Genomic DNA, 9,670 nt, shown 5'->3' with positions numbered 1-9,670 from the left:
TCCCATTAGGCCAGAGCTCTTGTTTTTTACAAGGCATGATTACTGAATTCATAGTGCAATTCACAAACCTCATTTCTAAATGTACTGCTCCAACATGTTCCCCATATAGAAGGAAATGATTTGGCCTCCCTGTGGCACAGGGGGTTGGGACACAGCATATGAAGCTGTCCACAGCCATTGCAGCACTAGTTCCATCCCCGGCCGGGGGGATGCCCACATGGCACAGCAGACCTCTCCTGACTTGCCCGCTGCTCCTCTCAGCAGTGTGTTTCAGTCAATCTGCCTATTCTGTTACCCACTCTGTCTCTGGCGACTTCTCTCACCACCCTGCGCCTCTGCCCTAGTTCTTGTGTCCATGAATGAATAAAAAAGAAAAAGGAAATGATTTACTGAATGGCATGATTTCGCTTTTTCAGTCTGTTACCTTGTTTCCTACTGTCTTTAGCTATAAGGAAACCAATAAAATCTTATTTCAGTAAGAGCCCAGTTTTGTTATGTAGGGATTTCTTTGTATGGAGTTTTTTATAATTCTAGTTGACAGTTTCAGTATTCCTTCCCATACCAAAGTTGAACACAGAATGGTTGTTGCAAAATATCACTGTATTTAACTGGCTGCGAGAAGTACTTCTCAAAGAAATAATTAAGTTAGAGCAGTAGTTCTCAATAGAGATACTACAATTAAATTATAGGTTGTCTAAACACATACCTATTCCCTAGACCAGTTAATTCAGAATCTGTAGCTGGGGCCTAGCACAGTAAGGATTATATAAATCATTAGAGATAGCTTTGCTTTAAATAATATTTTAATTACTTTTAATATTTTAATTTACTTGCCATTTAGGTAATATCTTCATTGCTTTCTTAATTGTTTAGGGGCCTGACTTACAAGGACTCTGGGGTAAACATTGCAGCTGGAAATATGTTAGTCAACAGGATTAAGCCTTTGGCAAAAGCCACCTCCAGACCAGGTAAGTCAGATCCTGACTTTGCTAGTTCATTTACTTTGACAGACTGTGAATTGATTTTCACTTTGTAGTTTATTGAGAAAAATGTTACAAACTAATGCTTTAAGGTTCCTGTATATCTTTAGTCCTCAACTTTCTTGTCTTCATCTATAACCATGATGTCAAACTCAAAAGGATATCTGCACCTTTAATTTTTAATTACTTTTTTGGTCAATTTTTTGATCACATGGTGTTCTCTCCTGTTTTCAGGAATGGCAACTCTTGTAGCCATTCTTAGTGGTTTATGTATTCATGTTTAATCTTTTGAAATGTAGCAAGTAATTCCTTTCCAACAGGCTGTGATGTTAGTCTTGGAGATTTTGCTGGTCTTTTTGACATGAAAGCAGCCGGTTTCAAGAATCCTCTTCTGGCTTGTGGAACGGATGGTGTTGGGACTAAACTAAAGGTAATCCGATCCTATTGTGAATTACTGTATATCAAATACATATTTTTCCCATCTTGATATATACACACTAAAGAGAACCAAACTGAATAACTATATAATATAACTAAAACATCTCCATTTCTAGCTACTTGATACTCTTAAGTCTACATCTTAAAGGATTACTGTAGAGGAAAAAGGGATACTTTTAGCTATCCAAATTTAATCTTCGTCTAAGTGTTCAGAGTAGCCAAGTGTCTGTATTTGTTAGCCTCCATTGATGAATAGACAAGGTATCATTTGAGGCTTACCCTCCTATGTGGATTTTTATATTATTCTACAGATTGCCCAGCAGTGCAACAGACATGATACCATTGGCCAAGATTTGGTTGCAATGTGTGTAAATGATATTCTGGCACAAGGAGCAGAGCCCCTCATCTTCCTCGATTACTTTGCCTGTGGAAAACTTGACCTTAATATTGCCGAAGCTGTTGTTAAGGGAATCGCTCAAGCTTGTCAAGATTGTCAATGTGCTCTGCTTGGTATGATCATCCCTTTTACTCTAACGTGCTTACTGTATTTTGATCTTACGTATAAATGTGGTGAGTACCAATATAGCTTCACGAACAGCTATCACAAGATGAGACAAATGATCCATAGAGGATGCTCACTAAAGAAACTCTAGTGACCTCAAATTCCTTCAAGGGTGTGTCCCAGAATTATACTCCTTAAACTCTCCACCAAACTTTATTTTTCTCCTTTTACGTTTGGCCACCATTTCCTTCCTCATCTTTCTCAACAATCCTCAAAAGACAGCTTAGGTATTGTTTCTTCCTTACTGGTCCTACGGCAAAAGTAGATGGGATCCTACATGTTATAGCTTGATTTATATTTTCTCATAAAACATGTTAAGGATAAAATCCATGCTGTATACATATAGTGCATATAGGGCCTCCCTATATTGCATATAGGTGGCACAGGGGTTAAAGACAGTGCTATGAAGCAGTCCATAGCCATTGCAGCAGGAATTTGATCCCTAGCCAGGGAGGTGACCCACATGGTGCAGCAGACTCCTCTTGTCTTGCCTGTTGCTCCCCTAAGCAGTGTGTTTCAGTAGATATGCCTGCTCTGCTCCCCACTCTCTCAGGTGAATCCTCTCACCCCCCTCCCCACAACTCTGGCTTATACCCCAGTTCTTGTATAAAATAAATATTAAATATAAATGAGAATAAGGAATGAAACTTCCTCTTTATATTACATTTCTGTGGGCAAGTCTGTCCAGGAGCCAAAAATTCTTTTTCTGCAGGTCAGATAACCACTACCAAACCTTACTACACAGGAGGGTTGTATTTACATAATTTTTTAAAATTTCATTAGCTCTTTTATTTTTTATTTTAAAGATATATTTATGCATACAAGAGCTGGAGCATAGGCCAGAGATGCGGAGGGTGAGAGGACTCACCAGAGACAGAGTGGGGAACAGAGCAGGCAGACTGACTGAAATACACTGCTGAAGGAAGCAGCAGGCGAGACAGGAGAGGTCTGCTTCACCATATGGGTTGCTCCCTGGCCAACTGGGGATCAAATTCATGCTGCAGAGGCTGTGGATTGCTTCATAGTGCAGTGCTTAACCCCTTGCACCACCAGGGAGGCCCTGTTTTCATTGTTTTAAAAAATGGTCATTCGAGTTGTTTGCCTCGATGTAAAGAACTGTCCAGATATATTTGTTCCTGTGCTGTTTCCAGTTAATTACTGACAAAATAAGTTTTGTTTTTAAAAGATGATTATTACAAGTTTTATAGAAACAAAAGAGAAAAACCATGTGGCCCTAAACAAGGATGCATTCACAGCATAAAACCATGAACAAGACTGCTTGCCAGCCACAAACACTTCAGTCTGTTCAGCAAATAAGAAAGCCTATCCGTATGTTTCACTGTTAAAGAAACCAGAAGAATTCACAGGAGCTATTCCTCATCATGATCAGACAAAGACCAGTAAAGGAAGTGTGTGCTGAGCTAACTGTGACTGCCATTTGCTTTGTTCACTAGTGTTACTCAGATTGCAAATGAAGATTCATGTCAACAGATAAAACACTGGTAAATAATTGGTATATTACAAAGAATATTTTCTCTTTACATCATGCTAAAACTACATTTCATATTAGTGTTTTATGTACTTTTTAAATTGTCTTCTCAACCATAATTTAAAAGTCTAATTTGGACTTTGCCTAAATGTGGTATCTTTTGACAATGCAATTATTTTATTTTTTAAAGATTTATTTATTTGTTTATACAAGCACTGGGTACAGTCAGAAGCACGGGAGGGTGAGAGAATTCACCAGAGCCAGAGCAGGGAACAGAACAGGCAGACTGATGAAATTCACTGCTGAGGGGAGCAGCGGGCCAGACAGGAGAGGTCTGTCAAGCCATGTGGGACCCTCACCAGCAGCCGTGCAGCTGCGGAGGCGGCGTTCAGCTTCGCAGCCCAGCGCTCAACCACTACGCCACCAGGGGAGGCCCTTTTCACAATGCAATTATTAAGTGAACTATGATATGCTTTATAGGCCAGGGCACTTGGGCTTTGGTAGGCATGGTCAAATCACTTCCCACATACCCCTGTACCATCATCTTAGAAACAGTAATTCAAAGGATCAAATGTGGAGACTCAAAGAGTTCCAAAGAAAATAATACTGACCGACATATACCAAGACACATTATGGTAATGTTGAAAGCCAACAACAATGACAGAATATTTAAAACCTCAAGGGAAAAAAGGGTAACACGTAAGAACATCAGCTAGATTATTAGACATTCAGTAGAAACATTACAGCACAGAGATACTGGAAAGAGGTATTAAACTATTTAATTAAAAAGACCTCCAGTCATAATCCTTCACCCAGCAAGATTAGTGTTCAAAACAAAGTCCAAACTTCAGTTTCACAAGAAACTAGTCTTACCAACAAAGGAGACTTAAAGACTAGAAGACAAGCAAATGGCCACCAAAAAAAGGGCAGGAACAGCTATAGTTACATCTGATAAAACAGATTTCCAATTAAGGAAGGTGATAAAAGGTAGAGAGGGACATTATTATGATTAAGGGCCTACTATAAGGAGAAATAACACATATATATGTGACAATTATAGCTCACAGAGATACATAAGATAATAGAGATACTGATATGCAGTAATACTAGGGGACTTTGATACCCCACTATAACAATGGACAGATCAAGATAAAGCATAAATAAGGAAGCAATATGTTTAAGAGGTAGACCAAATAGGTCTAACAGACATCTACCAAACATTCCACCCAGAAGCTGCTTTTTACACCTTTTTTCAAAGGCACATGGAATATTTTCAAGAACAGACCATATCGTGAGACACAAGTCAGCTGTCAATAAGACTATGAAGACTGAAATGATACTAGTACTTTTTTCTGACCATAGTGCCATACAGTTAGAAATTAACTGTAAGAAAAATACAGGAAAGACTAAATATGTGGAGACTAAAGAGCATATTTCTTAGTAGGAACTGGACAAAAAAGGAAATCAAAGAAATTAGAAATACCTTCAGACAAATGAAAATGATGTGGACACTAACAGAACCGATGAGACAGCAAAACCAGTCTGAAGGGAGAAGACAATTGCAATCGGCCCACATTTAGAAGCATGGAAACTCAGTCACCTAAAGCAACCTGAATAAGAGGAACAATCAAGACCCAAAGTTAGTAGAAGAAAGAAAAGCATAAAATGAAGAGCTGAATAAAATGAAATGTGTGAAATAGATCAAAAAGCATATACAGAAAATGAAAGATCCCCTTCATCAAGAAAATTAGATAAACCTCTAGCAAGGCTAACAGGAAAAAAAAAGAAAACAATCACAAATGAAAGAAGAAATCAAATAAATTTGATGACCTTGAAGAAATGGGTAAATTGCTAGGTGGGTACTATGTTACATCCGTGTAATGGGATACTACTCAGAAATAAAAAGAGTGGGTGAAAAAAACAATCATGTGCAAGCGTTTCTAAACTAAACTATAGAAATAACATTCAGCCAAGTGTTCATCCTGTGAAGTCATGTTTAGCGGTTACACAACACATTTGCAAAGATAATGTCTGCCTTTACTCTTGTGCAGGTGGACGCCATTTCCTCTGAAGTCGTACTTGTTAGGCTGCTAATACATTTTAATTGTTTACGTTTTATTGAATATTGGTGGAATATAGTCACAGTTATAACAATTGCTTGTATTGAGAGTAGTAGGCAGGTTTATAGTATGATGCGATTTCTCTGCTCATATTCCATCTTCCTGCCAGGTGGAGAAACAGCAGAAATGCCTGATATGTATCCCCCTGGAGAATATGACTTAGCCGGTTTTGCTGTGGGTGCCATGGAGCGGGAGCAGAAACTCCCTCAGCTGGACAGAATCACTGAAGGGGACAACGTCATTGGAATAGCTTCATCTGGTCTTCACAGCAATGGATTTAGCCTTGTGAGGAAAATCGTAGAGAAATCTTCCCTGCAGTATTCCTCTCCAGCACCTTGTGGTTGTGGTGACCAGACCTTAGGTAAACGCACTCACGTTTAAACTTGCCTGCTTTGAAATGTCTGAGCAGCCACTTAGTGAGGTTAGTCCATCACTACTCACAGTTAGAGTGGACCAGTCACATCATCCTTAGCTTTGCTGTTTGGACACTATTGTTCAACAGATGTGTCTGTGCGGCATCCCCATCATTCTACTTTGAGAATGCTTTTATTTGTACTTTAGTTTTATATTTGCAAGCTAAGTTTTTGTCTTTATCTCTCAAAATACAGGGGATTTACTTCTGACACCAACCAGACTCTACAGCCGCTCACTGTTACCTATCCTGCGCTTGGGACACGTCAAGGCATTTGCCCATATTACTGGTGGAGGACTCCTAGAAAACATTCCCAGGGTCCTCCCTCAGAAATTTGGGGTAGATTTAGGTAAGCTTAACAAAAGGAACTTTTTGTTCAGAAAACCTTTAGGAAAAATACATTATGGGAGAAAGCTATTGGTGCACATTTGATTATACATGGAAAATTCTTAATCACTGAAGGTTTATGGGGGAGAATTGAGCTGACTCTTTTCTGCCTCTTTTTCCTTCCTTAGCAATGTTTATAAGACATAACAACTTCACATAACTGACTTGTAGAAAATGAAGTGCTCTCAGCAGATCCTCCAAGGGAGTTGGTAATTTCAAGCTCTATCCAAATGGAACTAGGAACAGGCTAGCAGGGAACTGGTAGAAGGAAATAAAGAGGCCCCAAACAAACCAAGGTATAGAGAAGGGAGGCAGGGTTGAGAATCACTTTATACTTAGAAGGAAAAAGAAGTTCCAGGTTTTCTATTAAGCAGGTGAGTGGATTGTAATGTCTGTAATAAGAGGAAGGGTACGTTTGGAATATGAAGTGGAAAGACAGTATTTTCAATAGTCACTGTGTTCATTACAAGATGTTTGTAAGCTGAATTTGAGAGAGATCAGCCTGAAGAGACTTGGGTACTCATGTGCAGATAGTAGTAGTTATAACCAAAAGACAGGGGTAACAAAAGGTTGTTCCTCAGTGTTCTGCCCATCTTAAAGGTTGACAGAGGTAAAATTAATGCAAAGAATAGTCAGAAGCAAAGAGTAAACCATGTCAAACTATCATTAACAATCCAAGGAAGGATTTTGGTTGGTGGTTTTTAACATTTTGAAAAGATAGGTTTATTAGGGAAAGCCACAGGCAGGCAGGGAAGAGAGCTGCCCAAGGAAGGATTTGACTATGATGCTGGTCAATAGTCAGATGCAGGACATATATCTAGGATGAGGACCAGAACAAGGCCAATATATTTTAGGGTTGGCTTAAAAGCATTTTGGCTTGAGGGTAGATAACCCTCACGCAGTGGTGTTGGGGGGACTGATTGGCAGAGATACAAGACAGTGAATGGAGATTTCTATCTCAGGAAACCCACTGGCAAAAGAGAATGGGGTATAATAGCTTAGATACATGGCAGAAGTAAGAAACAAGTTTCTAACCCACCCTCCTGTTTTTATAGAGTAAAAGTCAGAGGCACTGTACCAACCAGATAATATAGTCAGTTAACATACATTGTTTGAGGGAATGAAAACTAAAGAAGTTCTCACAGAATAATGCCTTTTCTCATGAAGTAATAAGAGCTTGGTGAGATGAGCAGACCTGAGTGGCAGCCTGAGGAAGAATAAATTAATAAAGCACTCAAGGTCAGAAACAGCAATGAGGTAGTATATAGCACTGAAGGTAAAACTGAAGCTGTTTAATTTTTCCACCAAAGTAGGCATGGGAAGCCTTGAAACAAACACAGAAAAGTTGATTGTGTTGATCCAGTTGGGCTAGGCAAGTAGAGAGATGGGTTGTGTGGGGAGGCACCTGTGGTTAGTTTTGCTGAGCTAACCCAGAGTCTGAGAGTGAAGCTAGTGAAGAAACAGTGAGGTGTGCTGGAAGAGTGGTCTAGTAGTGGGGTTCAGCCTTGCCAGGGATACCAGAGACAACCTGGGCTAAATGGATCCCTCCTTAGAATAGTAAGGACTTGAAGGGCACATGGGATTAAATTCAAGGTTTAAGACTTTGCAGGGATTCCTATCCTTTCCAATGTAGTAACAAAATCTTAACCAGTTATTTCCTTCATCATGCCCTTCACATCAGTAAAAACACTGACTTGCTGATAAGTGGGAAAAGAAGACAGGCATAATTTATACCTGTGCCACTTTCTATCCTGGCAAATTTTTACATAACCAATTCTATTTGATGGCCTCTGCTGCCTGTTACACACAGTGGAACATCCCAAAGTTCAGTTTATACAGCCATATTCTTAAACTTCTGTTTTGAATTACTCATCCCGGTAGAAATGAAACTCAGTCCCTTGAGCCTTAGCCTAGGAAGTTTCTTCCAGGAATCAAACCTTGAGAGCAGATTAAGTCTCAAAGTTATCATTTGTTATACTACTTATAAAGTACTGGGTCATTTATAGAAACTAAACTGCTAGCCTGTTGGTGTCTTTTTTTTTTTTTCCCCCCTATAAGTACTTTGTAGAAGTTTTACTAAAATGAGATTGTATTTTTATGGCTTGGCCACTCCTTGGTTTTATATTGCTCTTGACTTGACTATTGATAACATAGTGAATGTCATAGTAGCCAAAGCTTTGATCTCAACTTTGAAAAATGGACATTTCCCAGCTGGTAAAAATGAACGGAACTGCTAGAGAAGGTTCCTAGACACATGACACATTCTAGAAACTGTATTAACTCTAGAACATTAAAAAATTGATTATCATACAGATATATCAAATAAGGGGGACTGATAGCCTCATTATTTAATTAAAAGATGTATCCACAGTGACTTTATTAAATGCTTAATTCAATTTAACTTTCATAAATCAGAATCCATAATTGTGGATTCCCAAGAACTATGCAGATTATTTTATTCAAGAATTTCGTATGTTTTATATATAGGCTTTTACCTGTATTTATTCATTAGTAACCTTTGGTGTATTATATGTGAAAATAGAGGATATCTTCTTATAACAGACCTAACAGTATAATTTTAATGTATGCATCACCTGAATCTGTGTATACTCACCCTAGTTTTGCATCATATTTAGGGTGCATTTTAAATCCCAGCTCAACATGTTCTTAATGTCTAAGGTACAAATTTGGATCCCAATTTGTATCTCAAGAAGACTTCTAAAAGGCCAGTTTTGCCCTACATATAATTGTAATTTCCATAGTAATTTCCACATGCACACTTTTTATACTTAATGTGAGGTGACAGCTTGATCAAACAATTTGCCTATTTTCAGATGCCCAGACCTGGAGGATCCCCAGGATCTTTTCATGGTTACAGAAGGAAGGACACCTCTCTGAAGAAGAGATGGCCAGGACATTTAACTGTGGGGTTGGCGCTGCCCTGATAGTATCAAAGGATCAGACAAAGCAAATTCTAAGGGATATTGAGCAGCACAAGGAAGAAGCCTGGGTGATTGGCAAGGTGGTTGCATGTCCTAAAGGTAATCTCTCCTTACTTAGTTCTTAAGTATATCATCTTAAATATAGCTCTGCCCTGGCTCATAAGGTCTCTGCCCACCTTTTTTCCCCAGCCACTGCTATGATAACTGTTTTACACAGGTGTGACATGACAGCTCCCACCACCTAGCTCTTCCTTTGTACTCTATGTTGCAAACTAGCAGGTGTACCCCTCAGGACAGCCCTTGACCACTGGGGAGAGAACTAATACATAAATAACCACTT

The sequence above is a fragment of the Talpa europaea genome (genome assembly GCF_964194135.1).
Source record: "Talpa europaea genome assembly, chromosome: 4".
Taxonomy (NCBI): domain Eukaryota; kingdom Metazoa; phylum Chordata; class Mammalia; order Eulipotyphla; family Talpidae; genus Talpa; species Talpa europaea.
This window is presented reverse-complemented; position numbering follows the sequence as displayed.